This window comes from Rutidosis leptorrhynchoides, chromosome 3 (assembly GCF_046630445.1).
Source record: "Rutidosis leptorrhynchoides isolate AG116_Rl617_1_P2 chromosome 3, CSIRO_AGI_Rlap_v1, whole genome shotgun sequence".
Lineage (NCBI taxonomy): Eukaryota > Viridiplantae > Streptophyta > Magnoliopsida > Asterales > Asteraceae > Rutidosis > Rutidosis leptorrhynchoides.
The window spans coordinates 478,294,641-478,317,015 of record NC_092335.1 but is presented as its reverse complement, the minus strand read 5'-3'; the positions used below and the strand labels follow the sequence as shown (position 1 = coordinate 478,317,015).

The following is a 22,375-nucleotide window of genomic DNA, read 5'->3' as shown; positions in this document are numbered from 1 at the left end:
TTTTTAGATAATATCTTTCGTTATCTAAATTCGTAACTTTTGTTAACTAACGTTCTTAATATTTCCATTATTCGATTATAACATCTCTCGTTAATTTGCGTTTTTAAAATATTCGTTCGGTTAATTCCCGCACCCGCTTCCAAACTTGAGGGACTAACTTTGCCATTTTGGCAAAGATGTAACTAGTGGAACTAGTTAACACCCACCACCACCACTCATCTCATTCTATCACCTCCTTCACCTCTATTACTTCCATTTTTCTCTCAAATCCTCACAACAAAGAATCATCATCCAAATCTTTTCAAGGAAGCAAACATCAAAACAAATTACATATTCGTGATCCTCTCATCATCCTCTTTAATTTGATACCAATTTCATCTCATTTGGGTAACATTTCTAAAACTCTAGATTTCTCTAATTCGTGTTTTTGACTTGAAATGGTGTTAGTTAGTGTCTATGGCTCGTGTCTAGCATAAATATATGATTTATTTGCTCGATCTTGTTGTTTTGCATAAACTAGCATGAACTTGAAATGGGTTTGTTTAATCTTGAGTTTTGGTTGATTAAATGTGGTTTAAATATTAATGTACATGTATTAAATGTGTTACTAGCATCATTAGCTTCATTTTGATGTGTAGGTTGATTTAGAAAAAGCTTCATTTACAAAATTGTTGAATTCATGATTTTATTTAGGGTTTGATGAACTTTAAAAAGAACTTTTGATACATTGAATTCTATTAAATGTTGTTAATAAGTTTTTAGTTGTATTGTATGTTTAATTACCTTCGAAACGGCATATCATATGTGTAATTTGGATTCCCGAATCTTGAAATGCATTTTATGAGCTTCAAACTTTGATTTTAAACGTTTAACGATCATTCGGCGAGGTTTTTATTGTTTTAAATGATGATATTGATTGATGATATGTGTTTAGTTGTATTCCTTGTCAAAATACCTTTCCAACGATATAAGATACATGTTCTAAGTGTTTTCGGTTCATAAATTGTGATTGATTGAAGTTTGGTTCGTGCACTTGTGATTTCAGCAAAGCAGGACCTGTATACCAATTTGGACGACGTCCAACCCTTTGGACCCCGTCCTGTTCTTCACTGCTGGACGCCGTCCAAATGGCCTGTCAGGGGCTGTCCAAATTCACGTTTACACATTTAATTCTAACTATGCTACGCACCTCTGATTGACATGAAACTTGGCCAACATGCTTATATATGACTTCTAAGCATAGAAAAATAGTCGGATACCCGACCCAACCCCATTGACTTTGACTTTGAATAAGTTTGACTTTTAGTCAAACTTAACCAAACACTTATGCAATCGTTCTAACGTGCCTTTATACTTGATTCTTGCATGAAACTTGACAACGTGATTCACATGCTATACTATTCGAGTCATAACAAGCCATAGGACTAATTGAACATATTTCACCCGACCATGTGTCGTAACCAGTTAATTGACACAACTTACTTGTTTAGGTCAAGGATAAGCAACTTTCATGCATACGTTTACTTTGTGAAGTACATTTATACTCGTGCACTCGAGGTGAGATCATAGTCCCACCTTTCAACAACTTTTACTCTTTTAAATCGTGGGCTGAGAAACATATACTTTGTATACATTTTATACTTTCATACTTTTATACTTTGAATACGAATATGAAAGCAAAGATACATACGAGTTAGAACAAAAATCCTCAAGTCCAATTACCATTAGTTACACTTGTAGGGTGTAAGCGAGAACTTATGTTGTGTGGCCATACGGGTTTGACGAACCCTCATCTGATGGATGAAACGTATTTTTGGGATATAGTGTAGGTTCTAACACTATTATGCAGAGGTAAGATTCAGTTAAGTTTTGGTAATTGGGTGCTCGTGATACAAACACATCTTTTGGGATGTATACGCTTGATATTTACCTTATACTAAATCTTGTGATTCAAGAACATACGTTTACAAATACACCTATGATTTCACCAACGTTTTTCGTTGACAGTTTTCTATATGTTTCTCAGGTTCATACTTGCCTATTTGATACATGCTTCCGCGTACACTCATACTTGCTTGGGGTCAAGCATACATGCATACACTCTGATTACTTGCTTGGAGTCAAGCATACATACATACTTACGCTATTTATAGCAACCGTGATTTTAAACTTAAGTCAAGCATACATACATACTTACGCTATTTATAGCAACCGTGATTTTAAACTTACTATGTCGCAAGTTATTTCATTTATACTTTATAACTTTTGTAAACTTAAACTTGTTGTCGAACCGTTTGGTAAACTAAACTTTGTAAGTCTTGTACATTTCAAATGAATGCGACATATTTTTGGTCAAACGTGTCTCATATAGGGACTACGACCACGTAACGGGACCTAAGTTAACGACGCCGTCAATGATGATTTTATCGGTTCGCTACAGATGGTATCAGAGCGTTGGTTGTAGGGAACTAGGATATGCATTAGTGTGTCTGACAGAGTCGTTAGGACGCATTAGTGAATCAAGACTACAACCGGATAGTTAGCCATTGCATTCTGACATACATTTGCTATAGATTGCACTTACTTGACTACTTGTGCATTATATTTGAATCATTCTTAGGCAAACTTCTTAATGGTACCAAGTTTTCATCATATGAATCCGTATTCTGCCACTTTCTGGTAACACGCGTAAATTCATGATTCATACGTGTAAGGATGATGACGAGTTCATTAGTTATACTAGTTCGGGAACTCTGTCTCCCACGTTGTTATTCGCCACCGTCTCAACTTACTATCGGTGCCACACCATTGTTCCTTACTATCTACCACTTCTTGTTACTAACATCACTGCTCTAGGTGAGTATCGTCGTCACTACTTATCACTACGGTTGCGTACTATTCGTTATCATGATTCGTTACTCTTTTCGTACCTAAATGCATTATTGTTTTAACTTAAACCACATTGACGTGAACAATCATTTATACACTTCCCTCGGGGAACGCTTCTTTAGAGTTGCACTAATTCTTTCGATTCAATACGAGTCACGTTAGTGATGTCGCTATATTTTGTTCATTTTAGATCTTCACAATTACACGAACTTGATTTTTTGGAGTGATATGGGAATGGAGGTATGAGTTAGCGTAATATAACGTCACTTGATCAACGTAATTATATTACGGTAAGTCATACCAAAGTTCTAATGACACGTAATGGTGGTTGGACTCGATCAACCTAATCACCACCACGTGACATGTACATTACTTCATTTTTCTCGTTGGATATCAATGTTGATAACAACCATACCAGGGACACATCTTCGATTATTGTCGAACCATATTTATGCTTCTAAATGAATGATGAATTCTTTCAACTTCAAACATATGTTACACGTGTATACTATCTCGTTCTCGCACAATTTTATCGACGAACTACGAAATGCTTGGTATGCTCACATCGACGCGGAAACTTCTCTCGCCTTACACTCGTACTTCCGTATAAGGAAATCTTTATTCTAAATTCTCAATGGAGGGAGAGACTCTTCACGTTATACTAGTATTCATCACGAGGGAAAATAGTCCTAATGAACATTTTCGAAGACCGATAAATCTTCTGCGGCGCGAAACTCTTGAGAAACAGGAAATTGTTCCAACAAACGTTTTCAAGTCCTAACAAACTTGTTCGAATATGCCCTACAAAAATGTACTTTGTTTCGGATCGCGATGCTCGCTTCACTTCTAAATTTCGGGGTGCCTTACAAAAACCCTCGGGACCACGTTTAGACATGAGTACAACACATCAACCACAACCCGAAGGACCAAACAAACATACGATTCAAACCTTGGAAACCATAATACGAGTTTGTGTTATCAACCTCAAATTTACTTTAGAAAAGTATTTGCCTTTAACCAAATTCTCTTACAACGATAGTTATCACACGAGTATTGACGCCACACCTTTCGAAGACTTTTATAGCCGCAATTATCGTTTTCAAAATCGTTGAGCCGAAATAGAGGACAAGCAGACCACCGAACCCGAACCATTCATGAAACGACTGAGAAATTATTCAAACCCGAGAAAGGCTCATGACGACTCGTAGTCGCCAAAAGAACTATGCCGATGTTAGACGTAAACCTCTCGAATTCCAAGTGGGTAACCGCGTAACGTTAAAAGTCGCACCTTGAAAAGGTGTAATCCATTTCGGGAAACGTAGAAAGCTAAATCCGCGATACATTAATCCTTTTGAAATCTTGGGGCGTTTTGGACCCGTTGCTAGCCATTTAGATTTTCCGACCCATTTGAGTCTCCGTTCATCCTACATTCTATGTATCAAACTTGAAGAAGTGTATTGCCGAACAAGAACTTGTTATCCTTTCCGATGAGCTTACTATCGATGACAAACTTCCCTTCCTAGGAGGACCGGTTGAAACTATGAATCGTGAAACCAAATTTTGAAACAAAGTAAATCCCGACTGTCAAAGTTCGTTGAAATGCCCAAGGGAGTACCTTCACTTATCCGTAGAATTGACAATGCAAGATCTCGAGGAAGAAACAACAACTACTACTTCCAACTAAATTTCAGGACGAAATTTCTTTTAAGGTGTGGGTAATGTAACATCCCGCGTTTTTTCGTTAAATTTATTTTTAACCCCGTTTTTTTTTTTTAGATAATATCTTTCGTTATCTAAATTCGTAACTTTCCTTAACTAACGTTCTTAATATTTCCGTTATTCGATTATAACATCTCTCGTTAATTTGAGTTTTTAAAATATTCGTTCGGTTAATTCCCGCACCCGCTTCCAAACTTGAGGGACTAACTTTGCCATTTTGGCAAAGATGTAACTAGTTGAACTAGTTAACACCCACCACCACTACTCATCTCATTCTATCACCTCCTTCACCTCTATTACTTCAATTTTTCTCTCAAATCCTCACAACAAAGAATCATCATCCAAATCTTTTCAAGGAAGCAAACATCAAAACAAATTACATATTCGTGATCCTCTCTTCATCCTCTTCAATTTGATACCAATTTCATCTCGTTTGGGTAACATTTCTAAAGCTCTAGATTTCTCTACTTCGTGTTTTTGACTTGAAATGGTGTTAGTTAGTATCTATGGCTCGTGTCCAGCATAAATATATGATTTATTTGCTCGATCTTTTTGTTTTGTATAAACTAGCATGAACTTGAAATGGGTTTGTTTAATCTTGAGTTTTGGTTGATTAAATGTGGTTTAAATGTTAATGTTCATGTATTAAATGTGTTACTAGCATCATTAGCTTCATTTTGATGTGTAGGTTGATTTAGAAAAGCTTCATTTACAAAATTGTTGAATTCATGATTTTGATTAGGGTTTGATGAACTTTGAAAAGAACTTTTGATACAGTGAATGCTATGAAATATTGTTAGTAAGTGTTTAGTTGTATTGTATGTTTAATTACCTTCGAAACAGCATATCGTATGTGTAAATTGGATTCCCGAATCTTGAAATGCATTTTATGAACTTGAAACTTTGATTTTGAACGTTTAACGATCATTCGACGAGGTTGTTATTTTTTTAAATGATGAACTTGATTGATGATATGTTTTTAATTGTATTCCTTGTCAAAATACCTTTCCAACAATATAAGATACAAGTTCTAAATGTTTTCAGTTCATAAATTGTGATTGTTTGAAGTTTGGTTCGTGCACTTGTGATTTCAGCAAAGCAGGACCTATATACCAATTTGGACACCGTCCAACCCTTTGGACCCCATCCTGTTCTTCACTGCTGGACGCCATCCAGCCATTTTGGACGCTGTCCAGATGGCCTGTCAGGGGCTGTCCAAATTCGCGTTTACACGGTTAATTCTAACTATGCTACGCACCTCCGATTGACATGAAACTTGGCCAACATGATTATATATGACTTCTAAGCTTAGAAAAATAGTCGGATACCTGACCCGAACCCGTTGACTTTGACTTTGACTTTGACCAAGTTTGACTTTTAGTCAAACTTAATCAACCACTTATGCAATCATTCTAACGTACCTTTATACTTGATTCTTGCATGAAACTTGACAACGTGATTCACATGCTATACTATTCAAGTCGTAACGAGCCATAGGACTAATTAAACACATTTCACCCGACCATGTGTCGTAACCGGTTAATTGATACAACTTACTTGTTTAGGTCAAGGCTAAGCAACTTTCATGCATACGTTTACTTTGTGAAGTACATTTATACTCGTGCACTCGAGGTGAGATCATAGTCCCACCTTTCAATAACTTTTACTCTTTTAAATCGTGGGCTGAGAAACATATACTTTGTATACATTTTATACTTTCATACTTTTATACTTTGAATACGAATATGAAAGCAAAGATACATACGAGTTAGAACAAAAATCCTCAAGTCCAATTACCATTAGTTACACTTGTAGGGTGTAAGCGAGAACTTATGTTGTGTGGCCATACGGGTTTGACGAACCCTCATCTGATGGATGAAACGTATTTTTGGGATATAGTGTAGGTTCTAACACTATTATGCAGAGGTAAGATTCAGTTAAGTTTTGGTAATTGGGTGCTGGTGATACAAACACATCTTTTGGGATGTATACGCTTGATATTCACCTTATACTAAATCCTGTGGTTCAAGAACATACGTTTACAAATACACCTATGATTTCACCAACGTTTTTCGTTGACAGTTTTCTATATATTTCTCAGGTTCATACTTGCCTATTTGATACATGCTTCCACGTACACTCATACTTGCTTGGGGTCAAGCATACATGCATACACTCTGATTACTTGCTTGGAGTCAAGCATACATACATACTTACGCTATTTATAGCAACCGTGATTTTAAACTTACTATGTCGCAAGTTATTTCATTTATACTTTATAACTTTTGTAAACTTAAACTTGTTGTCGAACCGTTTGGTAAACTAAACTTTGTAAGTATTGTACATTTCAAATGAATGCGACATATTTTTGGTCAAACGTGTCTCATATAGGGACTACGACCACGTAACGGGACCTAAGTTAATGACGCTGTCAATGAGATTTTGTCAGGTCGCTACACATTTTAATCAAGTTGACAAGTTTATGGGTATTAAGCATATTGGCGAGTAGCAAGTAATACTCACATAGCAAGAGATATTTATTCTAGGATCAATCATATAGATACTTGCACAAATTTTAATTCAATGTCTTAACAAGTTTAATTGCAATATAACATATTGCTTGATTAATGTGTAAGCACACATTAATGTCCAACACATGCACAAGGGAAGAGCAATCTCTAGTTGAGACTTGGTGACCATCCTAAATGTATCTAAGTGTGTTTTAGGATTACAAGTCATTTCTAGTTTAACCTTGAGAGCATTGTTCCTCATTTAGCCTTAATTAATCACTAAGTCATTTCTAATAACAATTATTGTTCTAGTGACATTGGCTTAAGTGTGTTGGTACTTGATGATCATACTAAGGATATCTAGATAAGAATTAAGATCACAAGTTGTGGATTAACACTTATGTGTTATGTCTAATCTTGGTTAATTTGTCATTAAGATGTCATTAGGCGTAATTAATCACAATTAGTGTTTTTATGACCAAAACTCAATTGAGTATGGAGAAGGCATCTATTCTAAGCATGTTGGGAAAGGTTTCATGAATTATAGATGTCGGGAATTAGTCAAATTTTATTTGGTCAAAAACGGTAACAGAGAAAACTGCGGTCGCACTGCGGTTAACCATGGTGGCGACCGCGCAACTTGTTTTCATAAAACTGCGTTGCAATTCAGTTTGGGGTTTCACGGTTGACTATGCGGTCGACCGTACCTCGACCGTGCGTTTAGCTGAACTTTTAATTTCATTCTTTAACCTATGTTTGACTTGGTCGTTTGCAAGATAAAGTATGGATTAGTGACCTTGTGTGTTTTATGTTAAGATGTCAGTCATCACTTATGCATATGTATGTGTCATCATCAAAACATACTCTTTGGTTAATTATCATACTTAAGTTTGTCGTTTAGTTTATTAACTAACATTCAACCAACAAAATCCTATAATGATGATGTCATTATTAGGCTATTTTTTTAATTAAAAAAATTAAAAAATAAAAGAAAAAAATTTAAGCATGGCGGGTGATGTCATTAATCTAAATAATTTAAATTAAATTTAAATATTATTAATTAATTATTATTATTATTATTATTAAATCTTATTAATATTTATTTTAATTATTAAAATTAAATAATTTTGAATTATTTTAATTAATTATTTTGAATTGAGTACGAGAAGGTATAAAAGTTAGCCATAAGGAAACCAATTCTAAATTTATATTTTAATTTACACTTTAAAATAAAATAACAATCAATATTATCTCTTATTATTGGATGTAGTAGGTGTTTGATGAAATGTTCAGCTGACGAATTTCTTAGTCGGACTTTGTGGTTCCACGTGTCATTAAACTAAATGGCTTTAGCATATACGTTCACTTAATACCTAAAACATAGCATTAAACAGTTTTGTTTAAACAAACCCGTGGTTTCACGGGTCATTTCACTAGTTTTATATATATTTTATGAATTTTTGTTTTATATTAATTTTTTTGTTTTTTGTAATTTTATTAAAATTTATTTATTATTGTTATTTTTTTTAATTTCAGGGACCAATCATGTAATTTTGTCCCTCACAAGCCAAACACATCATCAACAACAACAACAATAACAAAATCCAATACCACCTAACTGGTGTATGAGGGAGGTGAGATGTAGAAAACTCTTCATCTATCCCAGAATAAAGACAAGTCATTTCTCCACCCTGTAACACCGGCCTCTTTTTTTTTTTTTTTAAATACACAGCGGAAGACTTTATTAACAAACACAATATAAGTCACATCATTACGTTTAAGTTTACACAACGGTGTTACGTTATCACAAAACATTATTTATACAAAAGTCCACATCAGAGTTGGGTTGTCAAACATGTCTTCTGCATCAATACCCATCCCATCTAGCAGTACCTAAACCTGCAAAGGGGGGAACATGTGGGGGATTAGCGCACCGCTAAGTGAATGAAATCTATCTAACAGATATAGCTTAAGCCACACACAAGCTATATACTAACAACAACACTTGCTAACTACCAACTAGCAAACAATAAGACAATACGAGGATCGGCGGCTTGTACGAGCACACGACTCCCAGCTGATCGGGCCTGAGTCTACCGATAGTCCCTGCTACTCAATTAACAGTATAGTTATCCAGATGCAGGGGATGCATCATTCACACTATACTCCACAATTAGTAGCCTATGGACCCAACCTCCCCTAGGCACGGTTGACCTCATACGCACTCTAACCTCTCCTAGGCACGGTCTCGAGTCCCCAGTCTCCCTAGGCCCGACTGGTGCCATTCACACAGTGTACACATAATTCACATACAACATCAGGCAAACGATAGCATTCTATCATGGCAATTCCTACACTATGCATGGTAAAAGAGTCAACCACAGTAGCATGATATGCTACTTAAACTCTATCCGTAGATAGACCCACTCACCAATTACCAGCAACTGCTCAGTTATTATTTCTGAGCTTCTTCCTTGTCTTTATCTCCTTAAAAGAATCAGTAGAGTGTAAAGAACGTGATTTCAAGACCAATTCGAGCTCAAGATCAACAATGGAGAATTAGGGTTTGGTTAGGTGGGAGGGATGAATGTACGGGTGTGTGTGGGAAAATTCTAGAAAAGGGAAAGAAGAAGGCAGTACACTAGTCACATATTTGGGATTAATTCCCACACTGTGCAACACACGGGTATTTACCAGTTATCAGATATCTTTCGTACAGGATTAGGTAACCCAAACGAGGTCCAAATAAAATAAACAAACCTGTTCTGGGACCCTTGTCACAAACTGGACACAACACAAATATAATAAAACACTAATTAAATAATTTAAATAAAAAGCACTTAAGACTTACACAAACCCTAAGGGCAAAATAGTCCACTTACAACTAGCTCGGGTTTCAGTCTGTTACAAATCCACCCCCTTAAGGAGATTCCGTCCTCAGAATCTGGTCTTGGTCAAACAAATGAGGGTAGCGGTTTCTCATCAACTCTTCCGTTTCCCACGTAAGATTAGAACCCAAACTGTGTTTCCACTCGATCAATACCATCGGTATCTCTTTATTTCTCAACTTAGTCACCTTTCAGTCAACTACACGGACTGGCTCTTCCACCAATTTCTTATTCAAATCGACCCTTAAATCTTCTAAAGGAAGGAGTTGCGTTTCATCATCGACTTTGCACTTACGAAGATAACACACGTTAAATGTATTATGAATACCGGCTAACTCTGGCGGAAGATCTAACACCACAGTCTGATCATTCAACACTTCACTGATCTGAAATGGACCAATAAATCTCGGTGCTAACTTACCGCGTTTACCGAATCTGATAACCCCTTTCCACGGCGAAACTTTCAGATACACTCGTTCACCCACACTAAAGGTTACCGGACGTCTACGTGGATCAGCATACATTTTCTGTCTATCTCTAGCGGCTTTCAACTTTTCTCGCGCAATTGCAACTTTTTCGGCTGTCATTTGAACAATTTCGGGACCTGCAAACTGTTTCTCCCCGGCTTCTAACCAACAAGTCGGAGTTCTGCAACGACGACCATACAACATTTCATAGGGCGGCATCCCTATACTCGAATGATATGAATTATTATACGCGAATTCGACCAACGGTAAATGTGTATCCCACGAACCACCGTATTCTAACACACAAGCCCTTAACATATCCTCCAAAGTCTGTATCGTTCTTTCACTCTGACCATCTGTCTGAGGATGATAAGTTGTACTTAAATTCACACGTGTACCCAAATTCTGTTGAAGACTGTTCCAAAAATTCGACACAAATCTGGAATCTCTGTCTGAAACGATCGATAATGGCACGCCATGTCGACTAACTATTTCTTTAACATACAATTCGGCTAACTCACTTAACGAAGCTGTTTCACTAGTAGCAAGAAAATGAGCACTTTTAGTTAGACGATCCACTATTACCCAAATCATATCGTGTCGTTTCTGAGTTATTGGTAGTTTGGTCACAAAATCCATCGTTATATGTTCCCATTTCCACTCTGGAATCTGTAACTGACGTAACGAACCATAAGGTTTCTGATGTTCTGCCTTCACTTGAGCACATATATGACACTTTTCGACATAACGGGCGATATCTGATTTCATTGTTGGCCACCAATACACTGCTTTCAAATCATGATACATCTTATTACTACCCGGATGTACTGTCAATTTGGAATTGTGAGCTTCTGTCATAATTAAATCCCTCAAATCTCCAAGCTTAGGTACCCAAACACGATTGTTTAAAGTCTTTAGTCCACGTGAGTCATCACTTAAGTCCACTTTTTGTTTGATCATTTTTTCATATTTAATATGTTCGTCCTCCAAAGCACAGGCCTGAACGGTTCTTAAGCTGTTAATCAAATCTGCAGTTATATTCAAATGAAGGAATTTCACATTTTCACTTGACTTTTTACGACTTAGCGCATCTGCAACCACATTTGCCTTACCCGGATGATATTTAATTTCACAATCATAATCTTTGATCAACTCTTGCCACCGTCTCTGACGCATATTCAATTCTTTCTGTGAGAAGATATATTGCAAACTCTTATGATCTGTACAAATAACACAATGAGTTCCATACAAATAATGTCTCCACAGTTTCAAAGCAAACACTACTGCGGCCATTTCAAGATCATGCACTGGATAATTCTTCTCATGAACTTTCAACTGTCGCGAGGCGTAGGCGATTACTTTATCTCTCTGCATTAAGACACAACCCAACCCAGCATATGATGCATCACAGTATACCACGAAGTTGTCTGAACCTTCTGGTAAAGCTAACACTGGTGCCTGACACAGTAGCTGTTTCAATATCTGAAAAGCCTTTTCCTGTTCATCAGTCCATCGAAAGGCTACATCTTTACGAGTCAACTTAGTCAATGGACCCGCTATTTTAGAGAAATCTTTGATAAACCTGCGATAATAACCAGCCAATCCCAGAAAACTATTAATCTCAGTCGGAGTCCTCGGAGAATTCCAATTCATTACCGCTTCTATCTTTGTCGGATCAACTTTTATACCCTCGGTACAAATCACATGACCCAAAAACTGCACTTCACGTAACCAAAATTCACACTTTGAAAATTTTGCAAATAGTTGCTCACGTTTTAACAAGTTCAAAACCAACCTCAGATGTTCAGCATGTTCACTCTCTGTTTTCGAATACACCAATATGTCATCAATAAACACAATCACAAACTTATCTAAGAATGGACGACACACTCTATTCATTAGATCCATGAAGACTACTGGCGCATTCGTCAACCCAAAAGGCATGACAAGAAATTCATAATGACCATACCTTGTTCTGAACGCTGTTTTCGGTATATCTGATTCAGCAACACGAACCTGATGATATCCGGATCGTAAGTCTATCTTAGAAAAGAATGAAGCACCCTGTAACTGATCGAACAAATCATCTATTCGAGGTAACGGATACTTATTCTTCACAGTTCTTTTGTTCAATTCACGATAATCAATACACATACGCATTGATCCATCTTTCTTTTTAACAAACAATACTGGAGCACCCCACGGTGAAGAACTCGGTCGGATAAACCCACGATCTAATAACTCTTGAATCTGTGACATCATTTCACGGATTTCAGACGGTGCTAATCGGTATGGAGCTTTTGCAACTGGAGTTGTTCCAGGAACCAACTCAATCTTATATTCGACTTCCCTTACCGGCGGCAGACCTGGTAACTCATCTGGGAACACTTCGGGAAATTCTGATACTACTGGAATATCGGCCACTGTTCTCTTTTCTTTCTTCGCATCAATCACATACGCAAGAAAAAAATCACAACCCTTTTCCATCGACTTTTTCACTTTCATCATGGTTATCAACGGAAAATTATACCCTCCCCGCTCCCCTCGGGCCACAACACGGGTTCCATCGGTCGAATGAAAGGTAATCATTTTCCTATCACACTTAATATTAGCCCTAAGCGAGCTCAACCAATCCATTCCTAGTACTACATCAAAGCTAGGAATATGTAACACTAAACAAGTCACCGGGAAAGACTTCCCTTCGATCTCTATACAAACCCCAGTCACATAGGTTGTGACGGGTGTGGTCTTACCATCAGCTACTTCTACACTAACCGGCTTGGGTAACACAGTAGCTGGTAAATTCAACTTAGCACAGAAATCTAGGGACATAAAACACCTATTGGCACCACAATCAAACAATACGCGAGCAGGTATTGAGTTGATTAGAAACATACCGGTGATTACTTCGTCGGTTGCCACAGCATTTTCCACCGACATCTGAAAAGCTCTAGCCTCTGCTGTTGGAGGGTTCTTCCTCTTCTGCCCACTCGAGGCAGTTGACCCTCCAGCTGATGCTGAACGCGCCCCTGACCCTGCCCCGGAACTACCACTCTTCGACGGACAACTAATTGCACGATGCCCTGGTTTGTGACAACTCCAACACACACTATTCGGATACGGGCATGCTGAAGACTCATGCCCAACAACACCACACTTTAAGCATCTTCTTGTAGCCTCAGAACACTGACCACTGTGAGAAGATCGACACGTGTGACACCAATTCCCTTTACCTGATCCAGATCCAGTACTACTCTGACCACTTTTACCCTTCGATTTAAACCCACTAGACTTCTTAAATTTAGATCCTGATTGACCAGATACTTGTCCACCTTGTTGTAGCACATTACCAAACATTCTATTTCTGGCAGCCTGAACATCACTTTCTACCATCTTAGCCATCACAACAGCTTGAGACAATGATGTAGCTATTCTAACAAAAGTTCTGTACTCAGGCAGAATGATATTAACAAAATGCTGGATACGAGACGCTTCGTCTGGCACCCATTGTTGTACAAACCTCAGTTTATCCATAAACTTCTCTACTACCTCATCGATCGTCATTTGAGGTGTCATCTTCATTTCAAGAAACTCTGTCTTGATTCGGTTCATATCAAATGGATTACAATATTGTTCACACACCTTCCCATGAAACTGCTCCCATGTGATCATACTCACTTGCTCTTTTGGTATACTAGAAATCAAAGAATCCCACCAAATCATAGCCCTACCTTTCAACAGTCTACTAGCATATGTTACCTTCAGCTCGGGTTCACACTGACACGCTTCAAATACCCTTTCAACTTCTCGCAACCAATTGAGAGTTACAGTCGGATCAGTACTTCCAGAGAACTCAGAGGGTTTGCAATCACGGAAGTTCTTATAAGTACACTTTTTGGGTGGTTGCATGTAAGGTTGTTGAAACATTTGCATTTGGTACGGGTTCATCATCATGGGATTTTGGTAAGTAAAAGTGTTTTGCGGTGACATATAATATTGGTTAGGTATTTGATTCTGAAACTGGTTCTGGTGCACATTAGGTATCTTTTGGGATTGCGCGGTTGGGAATCCAGGTGGTGTATCATCATTTCCAGAATGCCTTGCCAATTCAAGCTCATTAATTTTGTCCTCAGCCTCTTTTAGCTTACTTTCTAATTGAAGGATGTAACTACTCTGATCATCATCAGACTCAACACCCTCTTCTGGTGCTCTGAATGTTCCGGGGTTAGATGGGCCAGTTGTGTTTCTATCAGCCATACCTGTGCTACAAAACAGCTTACACAAAAGCTTAGTGGATAACAGTTAGTTCAATCACAACTAACACACGTATATCCTATTTTCACTTAGCCCCCACTCCCACAGACATGTTTGACTTGCCTCAGGGTTTGGGAACAAAGTACGCTCACGTATTTGCTGCCAAACCATGCTCTGATACCAACTTGTAACACCGGCCTCTCTTTTTTTTTTTAAATACACAGCGGAAGACTTTATTAACAAACACAATATAAGTCACGTCATTACGTTTAAGTTTACACAACGGTGTTACGTTATCACAAAACATTATTTATACAAAAGTCCACATCAGAGTTGGGTTGTCAAACATGTCTTCTGCATCAATACCCATCCCATCTAGCAGTACCTAAACCTGCAAAGGGGGGAACACGTGGGGGATTAGCGCACCGCTAAGTGAATGAAATCTATCTAACAGATATAGCTTAAGCCACACACAAGCTATATACTAACAACAACACTTGCTAACTACCAACTAGCAAACAATAAGACAATACGAGGATCGGCGGCTTGTACGAGCACACGACTCCCAGCTGATCGGGCCTGAGTCTATCGATAGTCCCTGCTACTCAATTAACAGTATAGTTATCCAGATGCAGGGGATGCATCATTCACACTATACTCCACAATTAGTAGCCTATGGACCCAACCTCCCCTAGGCACGGTTGACCTCATACGCACTCTAACCTCTCCTAGGCACGGTCTCGAGTCCCCAGTCTCCCTAGGCCCGACTGGTGCCATTCACACAGTGTACACATAATTCACATACAACATCAGGCAAACGATAGCATTCTATCATGGCAATTCCTACACTATGCATGGTAAAAGAGTCAACCACAGTAGCATGATATGCTACTTAAACTCTATCCGTAGATAGACCCACTCACCAATTACCAGCAACTGCTCAGTTATTATTTCTGAGCTTCTTCCTTGTCTTTATCTCCTTAAAAGAATCAGTAGAGTGTAAAGAACGTGATTTCAAGACCAATTCGAGCTCAAGATCAACAATGGAGAATTAGGGTTTGGTTAGGTGGGAGGGATGAAGGTACGGGTGTGTGTGGGAAAATTCTAGAAAAGGGAAAGAAGAAGGCAGTACACTAGTCACATATTTGGGATTAATTCCCACACTGTGCAACACACGGGTATTTACCAGTTATCAGATATCTTTCGTACAGGATTAGGTAACCCAAACGAGGTCCAAATAAAATAAACAAACCTGTTCTGGGACCCTTGTCACAAACTGGACACAACACAAATATAATAAAACACTAATTAAATAATTTAAATAAAAAGCACTTAAGACTTACACAAACCCTAAGGGCAAAATAGTCCACTTACAACTAGCCCGGGTTTCAGTCTGTTACACACCCAGAGTAAAAACACTTTTAAAAGTAGAGAAAGTCACCCGTCTCTCTATTCGATGGATAGAGAGATTGCTTCCGAGTGGACCTCCGGTCAAACACATGTTAACACCTAACGAAATTTGACTAACATTCGTTAATATGTTGGACAATATTACCTCAATTTTACACATTTTGAAAGTATAGTATTTTTGTGTGACAAATTGAAGTATAGAGTCATTTTCGGGCATAAGCATAACCCATATTACCTTTATTGTTAAATTGTGTAACTTATATTACCTTTCGGCATCACCGATCCATTTTCAGTAGGGGTGTTCACGGTCCGGTTTGGTCCGGTTTTGAATAAATCTCAAACCAAACCGGCGTTCACGGTTTCTAGATATGTCAAATCAAACCAGGCCGAGAATGTTATCTTGCCGGACGGTTTGGTCCGGTTTGGAGCGGTCTGGTTTGATCGGTTTGACGTTTTCAAGTTCTTTTTTTCTTTCTTTTATTTTCATATTATTTTGTGTATACTTGTCTCGATTTGGAAAGTAACGGTTGTAAATTTTTTGATTGAAACATTAATGAAGAAGTAGCATCAACATATGATGGTAGTAAGTACCTAATAACTAGTTATACTTGAATGTGCATGCAAGATTAGTTAGTGGATGTAGAACAGAATGCTTCATCTGTCATATTTTCGTTGGGTTTTTTTTTTTACATAAGTCGGTCAAGAGAAAGATGGCGTTCTAAACACCTCCATGTTATTTACACAATTCCATGAATTAGCGATCTAGCACCATCTATACGTTGAAATTATTAATATACTTGTTATGAATATATAATTAAAGATTTTTCTTATATATATTTACATAAAATATACATTGATGATATAATCTAGTCCAGTCCGGTCCGGTTTAATCAGTCGGGGGTCTATTAAAATCGTAAACCGGACTGGATTTCACGGTTTGGTGATTTTCAAATTGACAACCGAACCGCCAATATCTAAAACCGGACCAAACCAGCAAAATAGATACGGTTTGACCGGTTTTCGCGATTTGACGGTTTTATGAACACCCATAATTTTCTATACATAGTGTACATTTTCTATGTTAACTACTATATTAAATAAATATAGATCATATTGGGCAGTAAATGGTGAATAAAGGTAATGTTGTTGTTGGACGAACGATACTGGTATTTGATTGGCATATCGGCCTTGTTTCTTGGGTTTTCTTGTTTGGTCTTTATTGTCACTTCACTTGTATTTTACCGTAATTGTTGTGGTTGATCATTTCTTGTTTGGTCTTTGTGTAGTTTGTTTGACCCTTCGTTTTTTGGCTGGTCCTGGATAGCCTTAGTTGTCTGTTTAGTGTTATGTTTGTTTTGTTTTTCAGGTGTGAGGCGATCCCGGCTCGGTTTGTATCTTGTTTCTCTGAAGAACACTTTCACCGTTTATAATAAAACGTAGGTTCTATCAAAGTTTTTCGTTTTTTGCCAAAGAAAAAAAAGAAAAAGGAAAGTAACCAGCTATGTGTATACAAGGTTGAAAATTTGCTATTCGGGAATTAACCGGTCGAGACTTTGTAAGGAGTAATTGGCAAATTTGGGAATTAATCAAAAATTTATTGGATTGTACAGTATACATTTAAATATTAAAATTTTAACAATTATATGTATAAATGTAGAAGAAAACCATAAGACCATCTTTATCCCTGAAGGGGATGATGGGCGTGTTGCTGGGTGGGGTGGGGTGGGGTGCTTGATGAGCGTGTTGTTTAACTGGTAAATAATGGGGTGGTGTGTTGAGTGGCGTGTTGGGTGATGTGTTAAAATCTGATTGGAAGTTGGGTGAAAAGGAAGATAAAAACTAATTAAAAAAGGAGAAAAAATACAGCACGCTTCAAAAAGTTCGGTGCTCACTTGAAGCACACCTTCAGCACACGAACTAGCACACAAGGGTTAAAGGCGTGTTGGCCAACACATGACCCAACACGCCTCCACTAGAGATGGTCTAAGTATAAACATAAACTTTAACATAATTGTCTAAAATTATTCATTTTGTTTAAAAACTCTAAAGTTTTAGTTTAAACTAGTCCGGATCCAGCTCGCGCGATGCGGCGGGGGTTTTCGGCCTGCGTATTCATATTTAACATAGCTTTATGTATTTACAGAAGGGAAAACGGCCCATGTGTAAAGCGTCGTTGTTGGTGTTGTCGTCTTTACTGTTTTTTAAAATCTGTCCGATTCGAACGTAGTTAGTTTCGTTTTGTTGATAAAATTATTTCGAGCCTGACGGTGCTGGCGAAAAAATATAACTCGCGGCAAGCTGGAAGATACAGGATGTCGTTGTTTTTAGCGTTTTTTTTAAAAATGTCCGTTTCAAACGTACTTTTTATCGTTTTGTTCATAAAATTATTTCGAGTATGACGCTCATGTTGAAAAAATTTAATTCGCGGCGAGCGGAAAGATACGGGTTGTCGTTGTGTTTAGCGTTTTTTGAGAAGTGTCCATTTCGTGTATAGTTAGTCCCGTTGGGTTCGTAAGATTTTTTTGAGTTGAACGGTGGTCTCGGAAAAATTTAACTCGCACCGAGCGAGAAGATAGAGCCTGTTATAAATTTGAGTAGAATTAGTTTCTTTTATTTTAATAAAATTATATATTTACACTTTTTACCCATAAAAAAGTGTAAACTTGAGGGGCCGTTGTGTAAATAGAGCTGAAGTTGAGGAACCGTTTATAATGTGAACGCAAACTCAAAACGAGAATTCGATTTAACTGAAACTACGAAGTCGGCCACCACTTTTAGTATGGGGGATGATGATTTTCACACACTGTTTTTTGATCCTCACACACCAATTTACTTGAACTCCTCCCTAATAATAGGGTAAAAGGGTGTGTGAGGATCAAAAAACAGTGTGTGAAAATCATCCCCTTTTAGTATATAAGTATTAAAATATTAATATTAATTCATGTTAAAATATTGACAAATTTTGAATTTGACCGACTATGATTACCAAATTCGATTTTTATCGATCAATTGATGATTTAAAGAATAGAACAAATTGCTATTAAAAATGAATAATCGGGAAGTAATTGGGGCTTTTACAATAGATTGTATATATGTAGAAAGTAACCATTATACTGTATATTTTAACAGTTGCATTAATATTGTTGATTTGTTCCACGGAAGTGTACATCTTCTACTTTAACAACTCTAATAAAAAGATATACGGAGTAGTATAAAGATTTTAGTGGGCAGTACTATTGTGAATAAAGGTAACCAGAGAACGAGTTTTTGGCTCGAATTAGGTTGAGCTCCGTTTCTTGTGCCGGAAATGGCGATGAATCGCAGAAATCATGTTGCTCCTGCTGTTAGTTCTTTAATCAAGTTTACGGGTAATCTTTCTCCTACCAACACTTTCATTGAAACCCCTTTTCCACATTCCTTTCAATTAGGTCTTCGATTTGACCCTCCTCCTCCTCCTCATAGTACATTTTTAGCAGCTTATTTCCACTCCAATTCTTCCTCAGTTCATAATGATTTTAATTATGGTGATCGCCCTCTATCTTTGTATCAAAAAGTTACCAACTTGAATGATGCTTACAATCTGTTTGATGAAATGTCTAAGAGAAGACCTCTGCCATCTGTGATTAAATTCAGTCAGTTGTTGACCGCTGTCACCAGAATGAAACATTATTCTTCTTCACTTGATCTTTTCAAACACATGTCTTCAATTGGTGTTCCGCTTAGTAAATACACTATAAGTATTTCAATCACGTGTTGTTGCCACTTGCACCGTACCAATGACGGTTTTTCACTTCTAGGTATTTGCTTCAGACAAGCCATTGTACCAGATGTATTGATATATAATACACTCTTAAATGGACTTGTTATAGAAGATAGGATTCTTGAAGCTGAGAGATTCTTCAAAAAGCTTATTAAACAAAATATCTGTGAGCCTAATGTAGTTACGTATAACACAATGATTAAGGGACTTTGTAAGATTGGAAACAATGTTACTGCTATTCGTTTGCTTAGGCTAATGGATGAAAGAGGTCATAAAGCTGATGTCGTTGTGTATAGCACCATCATTGACGGTCTTTGCAAAGACAAAATGATTGATGATGCTTTTGATCTTTTCAAGGAGATGGTGTTTCACAAAGGGATTCTACCAGATGTCGTTACATACACCTCTTTGATTCATTGTCTTTGTAACTTAGGTCGTTGGGATGATGTTTGCAACATACTAAAAGAAATGGAGGATGAAAGGATCACTTTAAATGTGCAAACCTACAGTGTATTAGTGGATGCATTATGCAAAGACGGTAAAGTTGATGAAGCACAAGCTGTTATCAACATCATGATTAAGAGAGGAAAGATTCCTAACGTAGTAACATATAATTCACTTATTGATGGTTATTGTTTACGAGGTGAAATGAGCAAAGCTGAAACAACTTTTGATACAATGTCACTTAAACATTTCGTCCCTAATGTTGTCACTTACAATAGCTTAATAAATGGGTATTGCAAGAACATGATGATAGAGAATGCCATGGATAAGTTTTCTGAAATGGCAAGAGTAGGTTTGAAACGTAACAAAGTCACTTACAGCACCATGATCCAAGGATTGTTTAGTGTTGGGCGTTGTTGGGATGCTTGCACAAGGTCAATTTCCTGATGATCTAACTTATGGAATAATCTTAAAGGGTCTTTGCAGCAACAATCGGGTAGAAGACGCATTCTCTTTGTTCAAGTTGTTGGGTAATAGCAAGCTTAATTCAGATATTGTTGTGTATAGCATCCTGATTGATGGTGCAAGCAAATGCGAGAAGTTTGATATCACAAGGTTTCTCTTTGAGGACCTAAAAAATAAAGGCTTGAAACCTAATATTCAAACATATAGTGTGATGATTAGTTCTCTTTGTAAGGAAGGTCTACCGAGTGATGCAAATAAGTTGTTTCTAAAAATGGGTGAGAGTGGGTGTCCGCCGGATGATGTTACATACAACGTTCTTCTGCAAGGATATCTAGAAAATCAATATTATGATGATGTAGAGATGCTTTTACATGAAATGGAAGAAAGAAGTTACTCACTTGATGTTACGACCTTAAAATTGTTAGTGAATCACATAGCAAATCATTCATTGAAGGATACGTTGCTTGAGTTGATACGTCGGCTAGTGCCAAAATACTTGATGGAAACTTACGAATAACCTCATTGGTGATAACCTCATTAGGAGCATTTCTCCAGGGAAATGATTGGAAAAGGTCATTGGATAATGTTAACTCAGTTCACAACTTTTAAGTATTTTATATTTGTCGTGGTTGAAGGATGTGTAGCTAACCATCTTCTTTGTATGTATGTAATTGCTTTAACGCTTGCAAGTTATCAAGAAGCAAACGTCTATTAATTATGAACATACTGTTAAAATATGATGATTGAATTGGGATTTATGAGGCAGAATGAAACTTTTTAAGATACAAGAAGTCAATAAAATATTTTATGTCGTGGCAGTTTGAGGTTGCAAACTTTTTAAAAAGATGTCTATTGTTGGCTTCTTCTTGTTTCTGGGAGTTCATATTGGAGTACTTGTTTTCTTATTTGGTTATCTGCTTTATGATATCTGGCAAGAAAAGGCCAACTGATGGTGATAACAATTTTGTTGGTACTGCTACTACTAACAAATTACTGTTGAAGGAAAAAGAAAGGTTTGTAAAATGTAATATAACTATAGATGGATCTTCAAATTGGGAGTCTGTTGATAGGAAAAATGGTATGTTGTATCAGCTACATTTACTTACCCTATTAAGAAATCAGTGTCTGAATCCGAGCCTTCGGGTCAACCATCGGTGAATGGTCGTCTGAAGTTTCAAGATGATCAACTTGATACTGAAATTTCAAAGTTCCCTCCTTTTGGTACGCTTAAGATTGATAGTGATGCTTTGAACATTTTATTGGAACAAAAACTGAAAGAAATATCTTTTTTGTTCTACTCCCCCCAGAAACAAGACATCTCAATGTGACATCATCTGATCTACATTATTAAATGCTTCAGTGACGTTTCCAGATTACATATTAACTTCTCGAAAAGCAAAATCTAGTGGTTTGGTAGGGTGGTTTTGTAATCTTTAGGTAGTTTCGGTTGTTTAAAGTCTGCTGCTTGCGGGCTTCGGTGTGCCCCCTGCCTATCTTCATCTTCATTATATTACGGAGTAATAAATAAAAATCTCTTAGCTTTTAAAAAGGAGTAGTGTTTTTACTACT

General features: G+C 37.2%; 1 pseudogene; it reads left to right on the top strand.

Annotated features, from left to right (window-relative positions):
* The first annotated feature begins 19,673 nt into the window (after window positions 1–19,673).
* Window positions 19,674–22,162, top strand: LOC139898145 (uncharacterized; annotated as a pseudogene).
* Window positions 22,163–22,375: the final 213 nt, after the last annotated feature.